At 38.3% G+C, this 24225-nt stretch overlaps 1 long non-coding RNA gene across 4 annotated transcripts in view; it reads left to right on the top strand.

The window, feature by feature from the left end:
* LOC147359394 (uncharacterized) overlaps positions 1 to 24225 on the top strand; it is a 62035-nt gene that overhangs the window by 26085 nt on the left and 11725 nt on the right. The window contains exon 4 of one of the 4 annotated variants that reach the window (XR_015140758.1): positions 10325 to 10549. The exons of 2 other annotated variants lie outside the window; for them this stretch is intronic. This is a non-coding gene — a long non-coding RNA (uncharacterized LOC147359394). Of the gene's footprint in view, positions 1 to 10324; positions 10550 to 24225 lie in introns of those variants that run through there. One more of the 4 variants, XR_015140760.1, reaches the window with a different exon arrangement.

Here is a 24225-nt window from a genome sequence, read left to right as displayed (position 1 = left end):
TGATCTCTGTTCGTTTCCAAGGCAAACCATTCAATATCACAGTAATCCAAGTCTATGCCCCAACCAGTAACGCTGAAGAAGCTGAATTTGAACGGTTCTATGAAGACCTACAAGACCTTTTAGAACTAACACCCAAAAAAGATGTCCTTTTCATTATAGGGGACTGGAATGCAAAAGTAGGAAGTCAAGAAACACCTGGAGTAACAGGCAAATTTGGCCTTGGAATACGGAATGAAGCAGGGCAAAGACTAATAGAGTTTTGCCAAGAAAATGCACTGGTCATAACAAACACCCTCTTCCAACAACACAAGAGAAGACGTTATACATGGACATCACCAGATGGTCAACACCGAAATCAGACTGATTATATTCTTTGCAGCCAAAGATGGAGAAGCTCTATACAGTCAGCAAAAACAAGACCAGGAGCTGACTGTGGCTCAGACCATGAACTCCTTATTGCCAAATTCAGACTTAAATTGAAGAAAGTAGGGAAAACCACTAGACTACAGCTATAAGTAAGACTTTATATTGGTGAGAGTAATTTTAATCACTTCATTCTTCTTTTTCAAGATTATCTTATCTCTGGTAGAGTCTGTGAATTGCCATATAAATTTTAGAATAACTTGACCATGTCTACAATTATCCTGCTGGGATATTGATGGGTATTACATTAAATCTACAGGCGATACTGAGGAGAATGGCCATCTTTACTCATTTAGCCTTCTAATTTGTGAATATAACTTGAACATGACAATTCTATTTATTTACATCATCTTTTATTTATTTTATCAGGATTTTTAATTTTCATTATACACATCCTGCACATGTCTTAACTATAATCCCTAAGTATTTGGTTTCCATTAGAATGATTATAAATGACATTATCCTTTGATTTCAGTTTCTGCATGTTTGTTTTTAGTGTTGTGTGTTGATCTTTTATTCTGTGACATTACTGAATGTACTTATTAGTTTAAGAGTTTCTGTGTAAATTCCTTGTGATTTTCTATGTAGACAGTCATGTTATTTTTAAATAGAGATATTTTCATTTTTTCCCTTCTAATTGGTTATGCTTTTTGTTTCTTTTTCTTCCCTTACTGCACTGATTAGAACTTTTAGCACCATGTTGAATAGCAGTGGAGGGAGGAAACATCCTTGTCTTGCTCTTGATCTTAGGGAGAAATCAATCCATCTTCACCAGTAAATCAAATGGGTATATTCAGCTGACATGTTCTTGAAGAAATCAAATTATCAAATTGTCTCCTGACTCATTTTCCCATCTGTAAAAATAAGGAGAATCATAGAAAATATGTCTCTGAAATCTGTTACCAAATAAACTACTGATGATGTGAGAAATGTAAAGTAGCAAATGAGGGAGTTAGTTTGGCAAAGACTCTCATGAGATTTTGAACAAGAGATTTCTTCAAGCTCACCAAATCAGTAAATACCTACTTAGAAGATCTTACAATGTGACTTTAGGCTTTAGACAGTTCAGTCTTCTCCCTGTCAATTTCTTATTCTATAATTCAATCTTTTTTTAATGGATCTCCAAAGATTCTTCCAGTTTTCTTTAATTCTGTGTTTTGTGAGCTGTATGCTGACCATTGTGTCAGATACAAAAATTGAGACTGTTCTATACATGTTTGAAATGTAGTTACAGGCATAAGATCTAAACATGTAGAAATATAACTAAGATATAACATTAAAATTAAATTATAGTCAAATATATGAATGAAAGCTTGTTAGCTCCTTGAGAGTAAAAATTGAGTTGATTTTAATGCACCATTTATCCCTAGTCTCTAGAGCAGAGGCTCAGTGAATATTTGCTGAATTAATATTGGGGGCTTCCCTGATAGCTCAGTTGGTAAAGAATCCACCTGCAATGCAGGGGACCCCAGTTTGATTCCTGGGTTGGGAATATCCGCTGGAGAAGGGATAGGCTACCCACTCCAGTATTCTTGGGCTCAGCTGGTAAAGAATCTACCTGTAACGTGGGAGACCTGGTTTTGATCCCTGGGTTGGGAAACTCCCCTGGAGAAGGGAAAGACTACCCACTCCAGTATTCTAACCTGGAGAATTCCATGGACTGTATAGTCCATGGGGTCGTAAAGAGTTGGACACAACTGAGTGACTTTCACTTTCAGCAGAAGTAGAATTATACAAGTTACAATTGATATGGTGCAATTTCCAGTGAACAAAAAAGTATAGCTACCTAATCAAGATGGATGTTGGATGGTACGCTGTACCAATGTACAGTTGATATGATCCTTGGATGCAGATCCAGGAGAGGGAGAAATTGTTCGGTGGCTAAAAAGAGCTCCACTGGAGCTGGGCTTCAGAGATTTGTAGATTTCCGGTGAGAGAGAAGGGGGAGGGTATTTAACTAGGGGAAACTGAGTAAAAATGCCAAGGTGAGACATTGTGAAGAAAGTAGAACAATATGGTTTTATTGGAGAAATAGGAAGAAAACTTTTTGAAAGTAGCTTGGAGTCTAGGAATTGGAGGGTTTGATGCTTAATTTTTTTTTTCTCTTTTATCTATATATACAGCGTACTTTCCTACTTCAAAACAGTAATGATAATAACAATAAAACAAAAACTTCTGAATGTATTTTTTAATCACCTTACTTTTCATCGTTATTATGCTAATTAATTTAACCTATTTTTTAGAAGCTCAGTTTCTAAAACCAAATAAATCATTAACATTTCAAAAAAAATTTAAAGTGGAATAATGGTTCAAAGAGGGCTTCCCAGGTGGCTTAGTGGTAAAGAACCCACGTGACAATGCAGGAGATGAGGGTTTCATCCCTGGCTGCAAAGATCCCCTGGAGAAGAAAATGCTACCCACTTCAGTATTCTTCCCTGGGAAATCCCATGGACAGAGGAGCCTGGCAGGGCTACATTCTATGGGGTCACAGAAGAGTTGGGTATGACATAGTGGCTAAACAACAACAGTGGTTCAAAACATAGAAATTGTGTATTATAATAATACTTAAATGTTCTTATATAATCAAATGAAGCCCATTACCAATCTTAAAAAACTAAAAACTAAACAACTAAACAAAACATTGGCATATCTTGATGTTATTCTTAGAGCCTGTATCTTTGGTTAACTCCTTTCTATAGGAGGAAATGAAAACAACTAGTAGATTTTTTATCTAGTATGAGTAATAAAGAGAGTGGGAGGGTCACTTTATGTTTATAAATAAATCACGTTAAGATTCCTTCACATGTTTTACAGTCCTCGACCCTGCTTTGATCTAGAACTCACTGAAGAGAAATGCAAGTGGGAGCCATTAATTTTGTTATGTAGAAGAAAGGGCTACTAAGTATTAAATCCACTGTTTGGCCTCTCTTCTCTTTTTATATTTTCCCTCTACTATTAACTGGGACACAGACTGTCTTATATTAGAAGCTGAGAAAGTGAGAGAGTTAATCACTGCTTTTAATCAGAAAGAGAAAAACAAATGTTGTATATTAATACATATATGTGGAATCTACAAAAAGGATACAGACGAACATATTTGCAATAGCAATAGAGACACAGACATAGAGAATAGACGTGTGACAGTGGAGGGTGAGATGAATTGGGAGATTAAGATCTATATATATACACTACCATGTGTAAGAAACAAAGAAAGAAAGTGTTAGTCACCTGGTTGTATCCAATTCTGCGACTCCTTGGACTGTAGCCCACCAGGCTCCTCTGTCCATGGGATTCTGCAGGCAAGAGTACTGGAGTGGGTTGCCATTCCCTTCTCCAGGGGATCTTCCCAACCCAGGGATTGAACCCAAGTCTCCCGCATTGCAGGAAGATTCTTTACCGTCTGAGCCATCAGGAAGCATGTGTAAAATATTAATTGCTAATTGTAACCTTCTGTATAGCAGCTGGGAACTCAGCTCCATGCTCTGTGATGACCTGGAGGGGAGGTCCATGAGAAAGGGGATATATGTATACACGTGACTGATTCATTTCGTTGTACAGCAGAAACGAACTCAGCATTGAAAAGCAACTATATCCAAATTTTAAAAAGCTGAATTAATACAGTGAATGAAAGTTTAAGAAGCTGAAGGAGAAATTATTATATAAACAGAAACAAACATATATTTTCTTATTCGATTTGAACCTGGAATCTCATTGTATACTTTATATATACTGAAAAAGAATGGCTGTGATAATTGAGATACCAGAATATTACTCTGGCTTAAGTAATATGCAGAAGGAGATCTCAAGACTGCACTATTGTGTTTTCTTTTACCCAGTAGCAGAAATGTCTTTTTCTAGGAAAACAAGATTAAGGGTTATATCTAAATCTTGAAAATGCAAATATGGCATTCAGTGTTATATTATTGCAGCCTACATGGAACAACATACTGGTTCCAAATAGGAAAAGGAGTGCGTCAAGGCTGTATATTGTCACCCTGCTTATTTAACTTATATGCAGAGTACATCATGAGAAACACTGGGCTGGAAGAAGCACAAGCTGGAATCAAGATTGCCGGGAGAAGTATCAATAACCTCAGATATGCAGATGACATCACCCTTATGGCAGAAAGTGAAGAGGAACTCAAAAGCCTCTTGATGAAAGTGAAAGAGGAGAGTGAAAAAGTTGGCTTAAAGCTCAACATTCAGAAAACAAAGATTATGGCATCCAGTCCCATCATTTCATGGGAAATAGATGTGGAAACAGTGTCAGACTTTATTTTTGGGGGGCTCCAAAATCACTGCAGATGGTGACTGCAGCCATGAAATTAAAAGACACTTACTCCTTGGAAGAAAAGTTATGACCAACCTAGATAACATATTAAAAAACAGAGACATCACTTTGCCAACAAAGGTCCTTCTAGTCAAGGCTATGGTTTTTCCAGTGGTCATGTATGGATGTGAGAGTTGGACTGTGAAGAAAGCTGAGCACTGAAGAATTGATGCTTTTCAACTGTGGTGTTGGAGAAGACTCTTGAGAGTCCCTTGGACTGCAAGGAATCCAACCAGTCCATCCTAAAGGAGATCAGTCCTGGGTGTTCATTGGAAGGACCAATGCTGAGGCTGAAACTCCAATACTTTGGTCACCTCATGCGAAGAGTTGACTCATTGGAAAAGACTCTGATGCTGGGAGGGATCGGGGGCAGGAGGAGAAGGGGGTGACAGAGGATGAGACAGCTGGATGGCATCACTGACTCAATGCACATGAGTGTGGGTGAACTCTGGGAGTTGGTGATGGACAGAGAGGCCTGGCGTGCTGCAATTCATGGGGTCGCTAAGAATCAGGCATGACTGAGTGACTGAACTGAACTGAACTGAAGTTCTTTTAAATTGGTAAGATTTGACCCACCAATGTAATATAAAGCATTCATCTTAGGAATTGGTTTTATACTTTTCAAATGTTAATTGATCGTCTCCTAACTATCCCAACTTTTCCCTCTGAATGGCCTTTGCAGTTACTGGGGGAGCAGCACATGGAAGCATTTGACATCCCTACTTTGTTTAGTTTTAAAAGATGCTCATCTCAGTGGTAACCTTCATAGGCCAATTTGTTAAAAGGAAAATATTTTTAATACCTGGGAAGTGGAATTTAATCAGTTAAGCACCAACATCATTGTGGTATTTGACTAGTTTCAATCATTTTCCATTTTAAATTCTTTTATCTCCTATATTTTTCAAAGCCTTTCAGCATTCTATGATTTTTTGACTATCATTTCATTCTTTCATGTATCCTTATGTCTGTTACATGATGACTGATACAGATCTTCATGTCATTATTTTTAAATTTTAAAAACATTTTTATTTAATAAAATAAATCCAAAATATTGTCATTTCAAAATGTAATTCACATACAAATGAATAATATATTTTATTGCTATAAAATAATAATATTGCTCTAAAATCTTCACACTCAACTTTCCAGGATTGGCATTTTTTTTAACATAGACCAATCTCCTCTGTTTCTCCAGTTGAATCAAACCTTGTGATCCTCTTTCCTCATATATTTTTATTTGTCAGTGTATACCTTGAGCTGTTTTCATATTATTTCTTTCCTTTCTGTGAAGAAAGAAAAAAAAAAGCTAGGGGCCATCAAATTGTAAAAATGTTTGTTTTACAAACATTTACATTTTACTGGCAGTTATACCACAGATAGACTGTCCAGTTAAGTTGAGAAGAGTGAATTGATAACTTTTTTTTTGTTTTTAAGCTAAGTTAATCCTAGATAAGAAAAAAAAAAAAGAGGGGGCTGGTGGCTCAGCTAGTAAAGAACCGCCTCTCAATGAAGGAGATGCAAGAGATAAGAGTTTGAGCCCTGGGTTGGGAAGATCCCCTGAAGAAGGGAATGGCAACCCATTCCAGAATTCTTGCTTGTAGAATCCCATGGACAGGGGAGCCTGGCAGACTGCAGTTCATGAGTTTGCAAATAGATGCACATGACTGTGTGCCTGCACAAGCAAGGAAAACAAACAAACAAACAAATATGAATGTACAATTGTACCCACACCAATTGTTGAAAAACTCTCATTTTTTCTATTGAATTACCCTTGCACCATTGTCAAAGATCGATTGACTATTTTTTGTATGGCTATTTTGAGCTTCCCAGGTGGCACTAGTGGTAAAGTGGGTTGGATCCCTGGGTGGGTAAGATACCCTGGAGGAGGACTTGACAGCCCACTCCAATATTCTTGCCTGGAGAATCCAATTGACAGAGGAGCTTGGCAGGCTATGGTCCATCGGATTGCAAAGAGTTGGACACAATAGAAGCTACTTAGCATGCACACATGCACTATTATTTTAATATTTAAATAAGCAAATTTGAATTAAAATTTAAACCTAAACGTTATCTGCAAACATGGTAATGATCCACCTAGCACAATATTAACTCTAAGACTATGAACTGATCTGTATAGCTTATTGAATTATTTATCTCCATCTTAACTTTTTTTCATAGATGTTCAGTTCAGTTTAGTTCAGTCACTCAGTCATGTCTGACTCTTTGCTATCCCATGAACTGCACCACACCAGATGTCCCTGTCCATCACCAACTCCTGGAGTCTACTTAAACTCATGTCCATTGAATCGGTGATGCCATCTAACCATCTCATCTTCTGTCATCCCCTTCTCCTCCTGCCCTCCGTCTTTCCCAGCATCAGGGTCTTTTCAAATGAGTCAGTTCTTAAGGTCAGACTAATTTATTCCTTGAAGACAATGCTTCAGTTTAAGGAAAATAACAGTCATTTATATTGGCATTTGGGGAGCCTGGCTCCAGGCCAAAATTTTGCATGTGTTTTCAGGTCTAACCATAAGCATTTACCTAGCTGAGAGACCCCATGGAGGAAAGCTGTATTCCCTACACCAGACTGGGTGCAAAGCCAGTGCACACCAAGTAAAATGTTAGTTGCTTAGTCGTGTCCAACTCTTTGTGACCCCCATGGGCCTACAAGGCTCCTCTGTCCATGGAATTCTTCAGGCAAGAATTCTGGAGTGGGTTGCCATTTCCTCCTCCAGGAGATATTCCCAACCCAGGAATTGAACCCAGGTCTCCTGCATTGCAGGCACACTCTTTACCATCTGAGCCACGAGGGAAGGTGGTGCACATCAAAGGGAGTTTCAGTTAAGGACCCACCTCCATTCAACACCACAACCCCCTGTCCTGCCTTCTGGTGGCCCATGTACTCACCATAGGTGCATTTGTCCAGCAAAGCAAAATGTTAACATGTTATAGTGGCTTTGGTCACATTTCATCCTTTCTTCTTATTTCTTCAAGTCTCTAGATTCCATCTGGTAAAGGAAACATTCTCATGATTTTAAATTTTCGTTTTCTTCACCTTGGGGTGAGGAAATTTAAAAGAATTCTCAGGAAATTGGTGGCACACTTATTTTCAGAGACACATTTCATTTGAGTGTAATAAAAATCACACTAGATTTGCTTAAAGTATAGATAGACTCCATTATAATTTCACTTTTATTTATTTTTAGGATTTCATGTCTAGTTCCTTGTAGATATGAAGGATTGCATCTGTTTGAAATCCTCAAAAGAGTCTATAGAGTTTTAAGCTAAATTTACTTGGAGAATAAATTTTTCTTAATGCTTCAATAGATTCACACAACAGCTGTTGATTCTCCTTCAAACAGTTTAGTACCATGAAGATCTGGAAAAAGTATTACTCAGGGCTCCTTCTATATACCAGGTCTGTAGTTTGTCCCTTATAATTGAAACAAGCCTCCACAGATTATTTTATAAGTACTAATTCCATGTCAATCATTGTGTAAAATCTACTACTTTAAAGGCTATTATATATGTTTATCCAGCTGACACCTGCACACATGAATACCCAGTATTTCAAAATGGAAACACATTTGTGAATTCATTACAAAAACAATCTTCTTTCTCATATTAAATTCCACAACAGAAATCATAATGGATAAAAGGGTAACAGACTCTGTACTACCTATAATGCATGCATTCAAGCTTATTGAATGAGACTCTAAATTATCATAACTTGGAATTTTAAATACTTGAATATAAAATAGCTTCAGCTAATAAAATGTTTATGACACATATATACATATACAATGTACACACACATATATATATTCATTTTTTAGCTAAATAATAATTCCATAATGAAAGTATAAGGTCTCCCTTGGGTAACCTGAAAGTGAAAGTTGTCCAGCTGCATCAAATTCTTTGGGACACCATGGACTGAATTCTCTAGGCCAGAATACTGGAGTGGTTAGCCGTTCCCCTCTCTAGGGAATCTTCCCAACCCTAGGATCGAACCCAGGTCTCCTGCATTGCAGGTGAGTTCTTTACCAGCTGAGCCACAAGTGAAGCCCAAGAATACTGGCGTGGGTAACCTGTCCCTTCTACAGCAGATCTTCCTGACCCAGGAATTGAATTGGGGTCTCCTGCATTACCGGCAAATTCTTTACAACCTGAGCTATCAGGAAAGCTGAGCGCTAAAGAACTGATGCTTTTGAACTGTGGTGTTGGAGAAGACTCTTGAGAGTCCCTTAGAGTACAAGGAGATCCAACCAGTCTATCCTAAAGGAAATCAGTCTTGAATATTCATTGGAAGGACTGATACTGAAGCTGAAACTCCAGTACTTTGGCCACCTGATGTGAAGTACTGACTCACTGGTAAAGACCCTGATGCTAGGAAAGATTGAAGGCAGGAGGAAAAGGGGATAATAGAGGATGAGATGGTTGGATGGCATCACTGACTTGGTGGACACGAGTTTGAGCAAACTCCAGGAGCTGGTGATAACAGGGAAGCTTGGCGTGTTGCAGTCCATAGGGTTGCAAAGAGTCTGACATGACTGAGTGGCTGAACTGAAGTGAACTGAACTGAACTGGGGTAATGTGACTCTTACTACAAAGAGAGTATGGAATGTGATTGGTGTGGATCTCTGGTCATTAATGGAGATGCTGTCAGTTGGTAAGATTGGTTTCAAAAAGTAATGTGAGTCCTTGCCTTTATGGAATTCACAGACCAGTAAGAAAGACATATGAACAAAGTTATTACAAGAGAAAAAGTAAGTCTATCAATAGAGTTAAGTGCACTGTTTCAGTTAAATATAGAATGAATGAGTCAGAACAAGTCTGTCTGGAAAAGTCAGAGGCACTCACAGAAGAAATCACTATGCTGAATAATGAAGGAAAGTAGAAGCTCTGTAGCTAAATGTAGAAAGAAAGAGGGAGTTTTAGGAAGAAAGTATATTCTGTGGAAAGTCACAAAACTGAAAAAGTCTTTAAGCTCTGTTTGACAGAAGGTAAGGAGTTTGGTAGGGGCTTCCAAGATGGCGTTAGTGGTAAAGAACCCATCTGCCAATGTGGGAGACATAAGAGACATGTGTTCTATCCCTGGGTCAGGAAGATCCCCTGGAGGAAGGCGTGGCAACCCTCTCCACTATTCTTGCCTGGAGAATCCCCTGGACAGAGGAGCCTGGTGAGCTATAGTCCATGGGGTTGCAAAGAGTCCAACACGACAGAAGCAACCTAGCATGCATGCATGCAAGGAGTTCAGTATACTCATAACATAGAATTCATGTGAGAAAGAAGCCTCTCTTACAGAGGATAAAATAAAATTCCAATGAAAATAAAGGTAATAGGGATATCACACCATCCAGCAATTTAAAAAATTTAAGATTTTGAGGAGTTTCTGCTTGTTTTGGGTTTTACTATTTGAACAGAAATATCTAATTTAGTCAATAGGGAAGTGTTCATTGAGAAAAACCAAAGAGAGTATAAGTAAAGTGTATGCAACATACCTGAAAAAGGAATTTCATTAATTATTTTTATCTGTATGATTGACAGCCATCTTAACTAATATATTTTCAGTATGAAATTGATTTCAGAGGTTATCTGTCTATAACAGAGCAACTCCAAAGAGAAGACCTGCACATCTGAGGGAGCTGCACCAAAATAATGAGGAAATATCAACAAGGTTGCCCTTAAGAAAAGATCCATTTATGTTCAGAACCTTTGAGGGGGAAAAAAATGAAAAGAACCTCAATCATTTAACATTTTTGTAAAATTTTCAATATTTAATTATTAAAAAAAAAAAACAAAACATTTAGAAAAGCTAAAAAAGGAAAGAAAAATCTGCCACTGAGTAAGCTCCAGCCAGCAGGGTGGATCTTTTAATCTGCCTGATATTGCATCAACCAAGGATGCACAACCAAGGATCACCAGACATTCAGGAAAGGTTTTACCATGAAAGGGGCCCAAACAAATAGGTAGGAGAAAATCTTCAGAGGAAACAGAATTCAGAGAGTAGCAGAACACTTCAAAAGTCAAGTACTGAGGGTACCACTTCCTGTGTGGTGTTCAAGTAATTTCCTAATTGACTGAACTTCCGGTAAATTAGAACCATAAACCCTGGATGAGATACGACAAACAACTACCTCAAGACACCTCAAGAAGAAAAGTAGATTCTAGAGGGGAGTGACATTTGGAAGAAGACTCCCCTGTTCCCTCTTTTAAAATGGCTTTTAACCCATGAACAGTATGAAAAGGCAAAATGATAGGATACTGAAAGGGGAACTCCCCAGGTCAGTAAGTGCCCAATATGCTACTGGAGAACTAACTCCAGAAAGAATGAAGGGATGGATGGAGCCAAAGCAAAAACAATACCCAGATGTGGATGTGACTGGTGATAGAAGCAAGGTCCGATGCTGTAAAGAGCAATATTGCATAGGAACCTGGAATGTTAGGTCCATGAATCAAGGCAAATTGGAAGTGGTCAAACAGGAGATGGCAAGAGTGAACGTCGACATTCTAGGAATCAGCGAACTAAAATGGACTGGAATGGATGAACTTAACTCAGATGACCATTATATCTACTACTGTGGGCAGGAATCCCTTAGGAGATATGGAGTAGCCCTTATGGTCAACAAAAGAGTCTGAAATGCAGTACTTGGATGCAATCTCAAAAACGACAGAATGATCTCTGTTCATTTCCAAGGCAAACCATTCAATATCACGGTAATCCAAACCTATGCCCCAAACAGTAACACTGAAGAAGCTGAAGTTGAATGGTTCTATGAAGACCTATAAGACCAATTAGGACTAACACCCCAAAAAGATGTCCTTTTCATTATAGGGGACTGGAATGCAAAAGTAGGAAGTCAAGAAACACCTGGAGTAACAGGCAAATTTGGCCTTGGAGTACAGAATGAAGCAGGGCAAAGACTAATAGAGTTTTGCCAAGAGAATGCACTGGTCATAGCAAACACTCTCTTCCAACAACACAAGAAAAGACTACACATGGACGTCACCAGATGGTCAACACCAAAAGCAGATTTATTATATTCTTTGCGGCCAAAGATGGAGAAGCTCTATACACTCAGCAAAAACAAGACAAGGAGCTGATGGTGGCTCAGATCATGAACTCCTTATTGCCAAATTCAGACTTAAATTGAAGAAAGTGGGGAAAACCACTAGACCATTCAGGTATGACCTAAATCAAATCGCTTATGTTTATACAGTGGAAGTGAGAAATAGATTTAAGGGACTAGATCTGATAGAGTGCCTGATGAACTATAGATGGAGGTTCATGACATTGTACAGGAGACAGGGATCAAGACCATCCCCACGGAAAAGAAATGCAAAAAAAGCAAAATGTCTGTCTGAGGAGGCTTACCAAATAGCGGTGAAAAGAAGAGAAGCAAAAAGCAAAGGAGAAAAGGAAAGATATAAGCATCTGAATGCAGAGTTCCAAAGAATAGCAAGAAGAGATAAGAAAGCCTTCTTCAGCGATCAATGCTAAGAGATAGAGGAAAACAACAGAATGGGAAAGACTAGAGATCTCTTCAAGAAATTAGAGATATCAAGGGAACATTTCATGCAAAGATGGGCTCAATAAAGAACAGCAATGATATGGACCTAACAGAAGCAGAAGATATTAAGACGAGGTGGCAAGAATACATAGAAGAACTGTACAAAAAAGATCTTCATGACCCAGATAATCATGATGGTGTGATCACTCACCTAAAGCCAGACATCCTGGAATGTGAAATCAAGTGGGCCTTAGGAAGCGTCACTACGAACAAAGCTAGTGGAGGTGATGGAATCCCAGTTGAGCTATTTCAAATCCTAAAAGATGATGTTGTGAAAGTGCTGCACTCAATATGCCAGCAAATTTGGCAAATTCAGCAGTGGCCACAGGACTGGGAAAGGTCAGTTTGCATTCCAATCCCAAAGAAAGGCAATGCCAAAGAATGCTCAAACTACCGCACAATTGCACTCATCTCACACACTAGTAAAGTAATGCTCAAAATTCTCCAAGCCAGGCTTCAGCAATACATGAACCATGAACTTCCACACGTTCAAGCTGGTTTTAGAAAAGGCAGAGGAACCAGAGATCAAATTGCCAACACCCGCTGGATCATGGAAAAAGCAAGAGAGTTCCAGAAAAACATCTATTTCTGCTTTATTGACTATGCCAAAGCCTTTGACTGTGTGGATCACAATAAACTGTGGAAAATTCTGAAAGAGATGGGAATACCAGACCACCTGACCTGCCTCTTGAGAAACCTATATGCAAGTCAGGAAGCAACAGTCAGAACTGGACATGGGACAACAGACTGGTTCCAAATAGGAAAAGGAGTACGTCAAGGCTGTATATTGTCACCCTGCTTATTTAACTTATATGCAGAGTACATCATGAGAAAGGCTGGGCTGGAGGATGCACAAGCTGGAATCAAGATTGCCGGAAGAAATATCAATAACCTCAGATATGCAGATGACACCACCCTTATGGCAGAAAGTGAAGAGGAACTCAAAAGCCTCTTGATGAAAGTGAAAGAGGAGAGTGAAAAAGTTGGCTTAAAGCTCAACATTCAGAAAATGAAGATCATGGCATCTGGTCCCATCACTTCATGGGAAATAGATGGAGAAACAGTGGAAACAGTGTCAGACTTTATTTTTCTAGGCTCCAAAATCACTGCAGATGGTGATTGCAGCCATGGAATTAAAAGATGCTTACTCCTTGGAAGGAAAGTTATGACCAACCTAGATAGTATATTCAAAAGCAGAGATACTACTTTGGCAACAAAAGTCCTTCTAGTCAAGGCTATGGTTTTTCCAGTGGTCATGTATGGATGTGAGAGTTGGACTGTGAAGAAAGCTGAGCACCGAAGAATTGATGCTTTTGAACTGCGGTGTTGGAGAAGACTATTGAGAGTCCCTTGGACTGCAAGGAGATCCAACCAGTCCATTTAAAGGAGATCAGTCCTGGGTGTTCATTGGAAGGACTGATGCTAAAGCTGAAACTCCAATACTTTGACCACCTTATGTGAGGAGTTGACTCATTGGAAAAGACCCTGATGCTGGGAGGGATTGGGGGCAGGAAAAGAAGGGGATGACAGTGGATGAGATGGCTGGATGGTATCACCGACTCAATGGACGTGAGTCTGAGTAAACTCCGGGAGTTGGTGATGGACAGGGAGGTCTGGCGTGCTGTGATTCATGGGGTCGCAAAGAGTCGGACACGACTGAGCGACTCAACTGAACTGAAAGGTTAACAGCAGCCTGAGGCTGATGCCACCCTGAGTGACTATTACCAAGCAAGGAAACATGTAGTCTTTCTGGCCAGAAGAAAGAAAGGACAGGGTCCAGAACTATCAGAGACATTGGAGAGTGAGGGGAAAATCCTAAAATGGTGAGAGCAAGGAAGTGCCATCTCCAAATGTTATGTTCACGCTTTGCAAAAGATACCTGGTTGATTTTTATGCATACATGTGAAACTCAATCTATGAAGCACAGAGTCCAATATGAGATCAACCAAGTAACTACCTACAAATCAAAATTTGACACTATTTGAAGGAATAAGACAGAACCTAGATTTTCAAAATCATAGAGTTCATAATATGATACAATATAAAACTCATCAGCAAAGAAGAACAGGAAAATATGACCCAGTCTCAAAAGCAAATAGAGATTCAACCCATAAATGACCCAGATGTTAGTAATAGTATACAGGATTTTTAAATGAATTTTATAACTGTGCTGAATAAGTAAAGAAAAGTGTACTCATAATGAATGAAAAGATAAAATTCAATGAAAATTTTAGAATTTAAAATGAAATGTTTGAAGTTTAAACTTACTGAATAGATTTAGCCAAATAATATAGCAGAAGAAAAGATAAGTAATCTTGAAGATACAGCAGTAGAATTTGTCTAATATGAAGAAGTGCGAGGAAAAGAGAGGAGAAAAAGGATGGGCACCTTAGGGATCTGTGAGACATGAATGAAATGTCTAATAGGCATGTTAACTGAGTCCTAGGAGAACAGACTGAGAGAAGAAAATGTGAAAAATGGCTGTGACTTCTGCTTCTGCCTCATACAAATGACCCAGCCTTTCCACACCTAGGTATTTACCCAAGACCAATGAAAAGATTGTACATGAATTTTTAAAATTAATTTATGTTAATTGGAGAATAATTACAATATTGTGATTTTTTTGCCATACATCAACATGAATCAGTCACAGGTATACATATGTTTGCCCCCCACTGATCCTGAACATGAATGTTCAGGAAACAATCTAAATGTTCATCATCAAAGAGGTCACTAATAGATGGAGAAATATACCATGTTCATGGATTGGAAGAACCAATATAGTGAAAATGAGTATACTACCCAAAGCAATTTATAGATTCAACGCAATCCCTATCAAGCTACCAACAGTATTCTTCACAGAGCTAGAACAAATAATTTCACAATTTATATGGAAATACAAAAAACCTCGAATAGCCAAAGCGATCTTGAGAAAGAAGAATGGAACTAGAGGAATCAACCTACCTGACTTCAGGCTCTACTACAAAGCCACAGTTATCAAGACAGTATGGTACTGGCACAAAGACAGAAATATTGATCAATGGAATAAAATAGAAAGCCCAGAGATAAATCCACGCACATATGGACACCTTATCTTTGACAAAGGAGGCAAGAATATACAATGGATTAAAGACAATCTCTTTAACAAGTGGTGCTGGGAAATCTGGTCAACCACTTGTAAAAGAATGAAACTAGACCACTTTCTAACACCATACACAAAAATAAACTCAAAGTGGATTAAAGATCTAAACGTAAGACCAGAAACTATAAAACTAGAGGAGAACATAGGCAAAACACTCTCTGACATACATCACAGCAGGATCCTCTATGACCCACCTCCCAGAATATTGGAAATAAAAGCAAAAATAAACAAATGGGACCTAATTAACCTTAAAAGCTTCTGCACATCAAAGGAAACTATTAGCAAGGTGAAAAGACAGCCTTCAGAATGGGAGAAAATAATAGCAAATGAAGCAACCGACAAACAACTAATCTCAAAAATATACAAGCAACTCCTACAGCTCAACTCCAGAAAAATAAACGACCCAATCAAAAAATGGGCCAAAGAACTAAATAGACATTTCTCCAAAGAAGACATACAGATGGCTAACAAACACATGAAAAGATGCTCAACATCACTCATTATCAGAGAAATGCAAATCAAAACCACTATGAGGTACCATTTCACACCAGTCAGAATGGCTGCCATCCAAAAGTCTACAAATAATAAATGCTGGAGAAGGTGTGGAGAAAAGGGAACCCTCTTACACTGTTGGTGGGAATGCAAACTAGTACAGCCACTATGGAGAACAGTGTGGAGATTCCTTAAAAAACTGGAAATAGAACTGCCTTATGATCCAGCAATCCCACTGCTGGGCATACACACTGAGGAAACCAGAAGGGAAAGAGACACGTGTACCCCAATGTTCATTGCAGCACTGTTTATAATAGCCAGGACATGGAAGCAACCTAGATGTCCATCAGCAGATGAATGGATAAGAAAGCTGTGGTACATATACACAATGGAGTATTACTCAGCCATTAAAAAGAATACATTTGAATCAGTTCTAATGAGGTGGATGAAACTGGAGCCTATTATACAGAGTGAAGTAAGCCAGAAGGAAAAACATAAATACAGTATACTAATGCATATATATGGAATTTAGAAAGATGGTAACAATAACCCGGTGTACGAGACAGCAAAAGAGACATTGATGTATAGAACAATCTTATGGACTCTGTGGGAGAGGGAGAGGGTGGGAAGATTTGGGAGAATGGCATTGAAACATGTAAAATATCATGTAGGAAACGAGTTGCCAGTCCAGGTTCGATGCACGATACTGGATGCTTGGGGCTAGTGCACTGGGACGACCCAGAGGGATGGTATGGGGAGGGAGGAGGGTTCAGGATGGGGAACACATGTATACCTGTGGCGGATTCATTTTGATATTTGGCAAAACTAATACAATTATGTTAAGTTTAAAAACAAAATAAAATTAGAAAAAAAAAATAAATGTCATCAGTAGGTGAATATGTAAACATAATACAGTACATCCATAAAATAGAATACCATCAGCACTGTAAAAGATTAGGCTATTAACATATACAGTAACACAAATTTCAAAATAATTACCTTGACTGAAAGCAGCTAGACAAAAAGGTGGATACATTGCAGAAATTCATTTGCATGAAATTCTCGGAAATGCAAGGTGACATATAGTGTTGGAAAGGAGATCAAAGAATTTGTGAATGAGATGAAAAATGGAAAATTACAAAGAGAAGAAAACTTTCTAGGGTAATAAATATGCTCATTATTTTGATTATGTGGTGTTTTCTTGAGTATATATATATTAAAGTGTATATGTAAAGTGTACACTTATTATAATAAATACATGCTGATAAGGGTATGCCAATTATACTTCACTAGGCTGCTTGAAAATAATAAGGGAACTCCAAATGTGAAAAAGTAAAATAAAACCAAACTTTGGTTCATCACAGTAAAATTACTGAGTCCTGAAAATGAAGAGGAAAATCTTGAAAACATCTAGACAAAAGTAACACATTCTAATACGTGAACAAGGCCATGGAACAATGTAGTTAGAGTTCTGATAGAATAGAAAAAAAACATTGACAACTCAAATTTCTATATTCAGCAAAAATGACAAAGGCTAAATAAAGACAACTTTAGATAAGGAAAAGAGAATTCATTGTCAACAGATATGCCCTTGGAGAAATGTTAATGGGAATTCTTCAGTCTGAAAAATGATACCGCATCAAAATTCAAACTTCAGGAAGGAATTAAGTGCACTGAAAAGAAAGAGAGCCTTTTCATAAGACTAGAAGGATCAGTTCCTTGGAAGGACAATATTTATAAATGTTTTTCCCTCAGAACAGCTTCAAAATTCATAAAATAATAGTGATGGAATCAAAAGGAGCAATAAAATGATTCTACAATCATAATTGAAGAATTTTTAACACTATTTTTCAGCAGTTGATAGAACTATATAAAGAAAATCAGTGAAGACATAGATAGATATGAACAAGCTACCACCACCTTGACATAAATGTTATTTTTAAAACGTTATTCTCAACATCTACCGAATACATATTCCTTTCAAGAGCACGTGATATGTTCACTGTGATAGATCATACACCAGAATCTGCAACATGTCTTAATAAATTAAAAAAATAAAAGCATACAAGATATGTTTTCTGAGTATAACAATTAAACTAGAAATCAAGAACAATACAACATCTGGGAAAAATCACTGAAAAAACAGAAAACTCCTCTACTGTCTTTAGCAAAGAAATCACCAGAAAAAATAGAACATATTTTGAAACTGAACAATACTGCAGCAAAAATCATAAAGCTTTTGAAGCGAAATACAGGCTAGTATCATTGTGATTTGTGTGGAAGCAAAGTTCTAAAATTGGAAGCAATAACCATAATAGAAAAAACTGATAAGTTAGACTTGTCAGAATCAAAAACTAATTAACAAAAGGCAGCATTAATAAACTGAACAGGACTGCCACAGATCTGACAAAAATATATATTGCAAAACACATACCTGACAAAGGACCGGGATGCTGGGTAGATTAAAAACTCCTACTATCCAATGATAAAAAAGCAGCTCAACAAAACTGAGCAAAGAATTGAACAGATGCATTAACACACATGTGAAATATGCACATAAAAATGTTCAACATCGTTAGTTGTCAAATTACAACTACGTGGACATACCACAACATACACCAGAAGGAATAAAATTATATTGTCAGCAAATTAGGTAAGTATGTGCACAACTGGAAAACATGTATTGTTGGTGGGAATGTAAAATATAGCAACTATTTTGGCAAAAAATCCAGCATTTTTTTGTAAAACTACACATATACTAACCTATGATCCAGACCAAAAAATGTGTATACTATGCTATTTTATTTTTATGAGGTTGAAACATGTAAAATATCATGTAAGAAACAAGTTGCCAGTCCAGGTTCGATGCACGATACTGGATGCTTGGGGCTAGTGCACTGGGACGACCCAGAGGGATGGTATGGGGAGGGAGGAGGGAGGAGGGTTCAGGATGGGGAACACATGTATACCTGTGGCGGATTCATTTTGATATTTGGCAAAACTAATACAATTATGTAAAGTTTAAAAATAAAATTAAAAAGAAATATACACAGTATTAAAAAAAAAGCAAAAAAGGCAGAAATTAAAAGTGATAAACTATTATTAACTAAAAGTACAAATTTTGTTTAAATTTCACAAAAATTTTATGCTAGTCTCCATTATTTGTTTTCATACCTTATTTGAGATTCCACACTCTATTTCGCTGCATTGAGCAACTTCAGCTGCATACAACAAATTCTGAAAAATTCTCTTTTCATCTTTATTCTGTTACAAATATTTTCTAATTTTCCTTTTCATGGCTTCCTAGATACACTCATCATTTAAAAGTGAGCATTTCTAAATACATGGGGTTTTTAATATCTTTGATATTAATTTATCATTTTGATATTAATTTCTCATTTAAATGCTTTCTTCTCTGCAATCACCCTCTGTGTTTTTTAGTCTTTTAACTTTAGTGAGGCTTTCAATGGCTAAGTCAAAGTTCTCTCTTAGTAAATGTCACTTTGTACTTGAAAATATGTGGGCTATTTTAAAGTATCTTTTGATATTGATTTCTAACAATTCTACAGTGATAAGAGAACAGACTCTGTATGATTTTGATACCTTTAGACCATGAAGTTTTTGCACGTTGTTTTATAGCACCGGATATGTTCCAGTGTCTCCTGGTTTATAGTCTACAGGAACTTGAATAGAAATTGTGTCCTGCTGTTGTATGAATATTGTATAAATCTTAGTTATGTTGAATTGGTTCATAGTGCTTTTCAGGTCTACAATACACTTCTACTCTTCTGTCTATTCATTCTATTAATTTTTGAGAGCTTGATGTGGAAATTCCAACTAAAACTTCTAAAGAATGATACTGAAGCTGAAGCTCCAATACTTTGGCAACTGATGTGAAGAGCCAACTCATTGGAAAAGACCTTGATGGTGGGGAAGATTGAAGACGGGAGGAGAAGGGGACAAGAGAGGATGGGATGGTTGGATGGCATCACTGACTCAATGGACATGGTTTGAACAAACTCCAGGAGTCGGTGAAGGACAGGGAAGCCTGGTGTGCTGCAGTCCATGGGGTTGCAAAGAGTCAGACATGATGTGTGATTGAACAATGAACAGCAACAATATATAATGGAACTATATGTAACTTTGTTCTGTATTTTCCAAGTCTCCTATAAATGTGTTATTATACTTTCATAATTTAAAAAATAAAAAAATTTAAATGTGAAAAAAAATAAAAAATAAAATAAAATAATAAATCAATCAATGAGGGAAAAAATTGAACAATGGTCTTCCTGAAATGGTTTTAGGATGTGTGATGAGGAAGGGACATATAGCATCTTTCTGGGATGATAGTGATGTTGTCATAAAGGGCTTTGGATTATACAAATATTTGCATATTTTAGAACTCAGCAACACTTGTGCGTTTGACTGTATGTAAATTTTACATCAAAAGAAAAAAAAACAAATATTGAACTCTAGGTCAAGAATACTCTAGGGCAAGAGCAGTATGTGAACCAAGAACTTCTAGATGTTCAAGCTGGATGTAGAAAAGGCAGAGGAACCAGAGATCAAGTTGCCAACATCCACTGGATCATAGAAAAAGGAAGAGAATTACAGAAAAAGACCTACTTCTGCTTCATTGAGTACACTAAAGCCTTTGACTGTGTGGATCACAATAAACTGTGGAATATTCTTCAAGCGATGGGAATACCAGTCCACCTTACATGCCTCCTGAGAAATCTGTATGTGGGTCAAGAAGCAAAAGTTAGAACCGGACATGGAACAACAGACTGGTTCCAAATCGGGAAAGGAGAACGTCAAAGCTGTATATTGTCACCCTGCTTAGTACATCATGTGAAATGCCAGGCTGGATGAAGCACAAGCTGAAATAAAGGTTGATGGGAGAAATATCAATAACTTCAGATATGTCGAGGACACAACCCATATGGCAGAAAGCAAAGAGGAACTAAAGAGCCTCCTGATGAAAGTGAAAGAGGAGAGTGAAAAAGCTGGCTTAAAACTCGACATTCAAAAAACTAAGATCATTGTATCCGGTCCCATCACTTCATGGCAAATAGATGGGGAAACAAAGGAAACAATGACAGACTTTATTTTCTTGCGCTCCAGAATCACTGCAGGTGGTAAATGCAGCCATGAAATTAAAAGATGCTTGCTCCTTGGAAGAAAAGCCATGACAAACTTAGGGTATTAAAAAGCAGAGATATTACTTTGCCAACAAAAGTCCATATAGTTAAAGCTACGGTTTTTCCAGTAGTCATGTATGGATGTGAGAATTGGGCTATAAAGCTGAGCACCAAAGAATTGACGCTTTTGAACTGTGGTGCTGGAGAAGACACTTGAGAGTCCCTTGGACTGCAGGGAGATCAAACCAGTCCATCCTAAAGGAAATCAGTCCTGAATATTCATTGGAAGGACTGATGCTGAAGCTGAAACGCCAATACTTTGGCCACCTGATGTGAAGAGCTGACTCATTTGAAAAGACCTGATGCTGGGAAAGATTGAGGGCAGGAGGAGAAGGGGACAACAGAGGATGAGATGGTTGGATGGCATCACCAACTTGATGGACATGAGTTTGAGGAAGCTCTGGGAGATAGTGAAGGACAGGGAAGCCTGGTGTGCTGTAGTCCATGGGGTCTCAGAGTCCGACATGACAGAGTGACTGAACAATAACAACAGGGCAAGAATGCTGAAGTATCCGGGGTACTTGAAATGTATACACTTGTTTGCAACTGACTGTAAAATGCATAAAAACATGATTTATCAAAGTAAGAATAAATATGTGAAAAAGCAAGGGTTAATGTTAATCCAGAAATCTCTGTGGTGGATATATTGGCATTTTACTCTAAAACTCAGTTTTGCTATATATTTCAAAAGTTTGATTAAAATTTTTTTCAAAATCTCAAGTGCTATAGTCAACATCTTTAGACAAAAGAGAAAGCATAGCATTTGGGTACCCTGGGCCTGTAGGAATGCCAGGGCCTGAGGGGTCTGTGCTGGTGGCTAAGACTATACTAGGGATCTTAGAAGCATTGCCAACATGTATGACATTCAAAAAGCCACTAACCAACTCCTGGATATGAACTTTCATGAAAACCAGAGATCTATTCAAATGGCAACCCACTCCAGCGTTCTTGCCTGGAGAATCTGAGGGATGGGGAGCCTGGTGGGCTGCCATCTATGGGGTTGCACAGAGTCAGACATGACTGAAGTGACTTAGCAGCACTAGCAGCAGCATTCAAGCAACAGAAAGTGGTTTCAGAAATGAGTGTGAGTCTCTCCAAGTCACAGAGCCAATAGCAAGGAGAGATAAGAAAGCCCTCCTCAGTGATCAGTGCAAAGAAATAGAGGAAAACAATAGAATGGGGAAGACTAGAGATCTCTTCAAGAAACTTAGAGATACAAAGGCAACATTTCATGCAACAATGGGCTCAATAAAGGAAAATATGGACCTAACAGAAGCAGAAGATATTAAGAAGAGGTAGCAAAAATACACAGAAGAACTGTACGAAAAAGATCTTCATAAGCAAGATAATCACAATGATGTGATCACTCACCTGGAGCCAGACATCCTGAAATGTGAAATCAAGTGGGCCTTAGGAAACATCACTATGAAAAAAGCTAGTGGAGGTGATGGAATTCCAGTTGAGCTATTTCAAATCCTAAAAGATAATGTTGTGAAAATGCTGCACACAATATGTCAGCAAATTTGGAAAACTCAGCAGTGGCCGCAGGACAGGAAAAGGTCAGTTTTCATTCCAATCCCATAGAAAGGCAATGCCAAAGAATGCTCAAACTACCGCATAATTGCATTCATCTCATACTCTGGTCGGAGAAGGCAATGGCACCCCACTCCAGTACTTTTGCCTGGAAAATCCCATGGACAGAGGAGCCTGGTGGGCTGCAGTCCATGGGGTCGCTAGAGTCGGACACGACTGAGCGACTTCACTTTCACTTTTCACTTTCATGCATTGGAGAAGGAAATGGCAACCCAACTCCAGTGTTATTGCCTTGAGAATCCCAGGGACGGGGAAGCCTGGTGGGCTGCCATCTCTGGGGTCGCTCAGAGTCGGACACGACTGAAGCGACTTAGCAGCAGCAGCAGCAGCATACTCTGGTAAAGTAATGCTCAAAATTCTCCAAGCCAGGCTTCAATACATGAACCATGAACTTCCACATGTTCAACCTGGCTTTAGAAAAGGCAGAGGAACCAGAGATCAAATTGCCAACATCTGCTGGATCATTGAAAAAGCAAGAGAGTTCCAGAAAAAACATCTATTTCTGCTTTATTGACTATGCCAAAGCCTTTGACTGTGTGGATCACAATAAACTGTGGAAAATTCTAAAAGAGATGGGAATACCAGACCACCTGACCTGCGTCTTGAGAAATCTGTATGCAGGTCAGGAAGCAAGAGTTAGAACTGGACATGGAACAACAGACTGGTTCCAAATAGGAAAAAGAGTATGTCAAGGCTGTATATTGTTACCCTGCTTATTTAACTTATATGCAGAGTACATCATGAGAAATGCTGGGCTGGAAGAAGCACAAGTTGGAGTCAAGATTGCTGGGAGAAATATCAATAACTTCAGACATGCAGATGACACCACCATTATGGCAGAAATTGAAGAAGAACTAAGGAGCCTCTTGATGAAAGTGAAAGAGGAAAGTGAAAAAGTTGGCTTTAAGCTCAACATTCAGAAAACGAAGATCATGGCATCTGGTCCCATCACTTCATGGCAAAAAGATGGGGAAACAGTGAAAACAGTGGCTGACTTTAATTTTGGGGCTCCAAAATCACTGCAGATGGTGATTTCAGCCATGGAATTAAAAGAGGCTTACTCTTTGGAAGGAAAGTTATGACCAAGCTAGATACCATATTCAAAAGCAGAGACATTACTTTGCCAACAAAGGTCCGTCTAGTCAAGGCTATGGTTTTTCCAGTAGTCATGTATGGATGTGAGAGTTGGACTATAAAGAAAGCTGAGTGCAGAAGAATTGATGCTTTTGAACTGTGGTGTTGGAGAAGACTCTTGAAGAGTCCCTTGGACTGCAAGGAATCCAACCAGTCCATCCTAAAGGAGATCAGTCCTGGGCGTTCATTGAAAGGACTGATGTTGAAGCTGAAATTCCAATACTTTGGCCACCTCATGTGAAGAGCTGAGTCATTTGAAAAGACCCTGATGCTGGGAGGGATTGGGGGCAGGAGATGAAGAGGATGACAGAGGATGAGATGGCTGGATGGCATCACTGA

This window comes from Bos grunniens, chromosome 14 (genome assembly GCF_055505025.1).
Source record: "Bos grunniens cultivar Pamir isolate PY7600 chromosome 14, Bosgru_T2T1.0, whole genome shotgun sequence".
NCBI classification, from domain to species: domain Eukaryota; kingdom Metazoa; phylum Chordata; class Mammalia; order Artiodactyla; family Bovidae; genus Bos; species Bos grunniens.
Note: the sequence above shows the minus strand (reverse complement) of the source record. Positions and strands in the feature narration are given on the sequence as shown.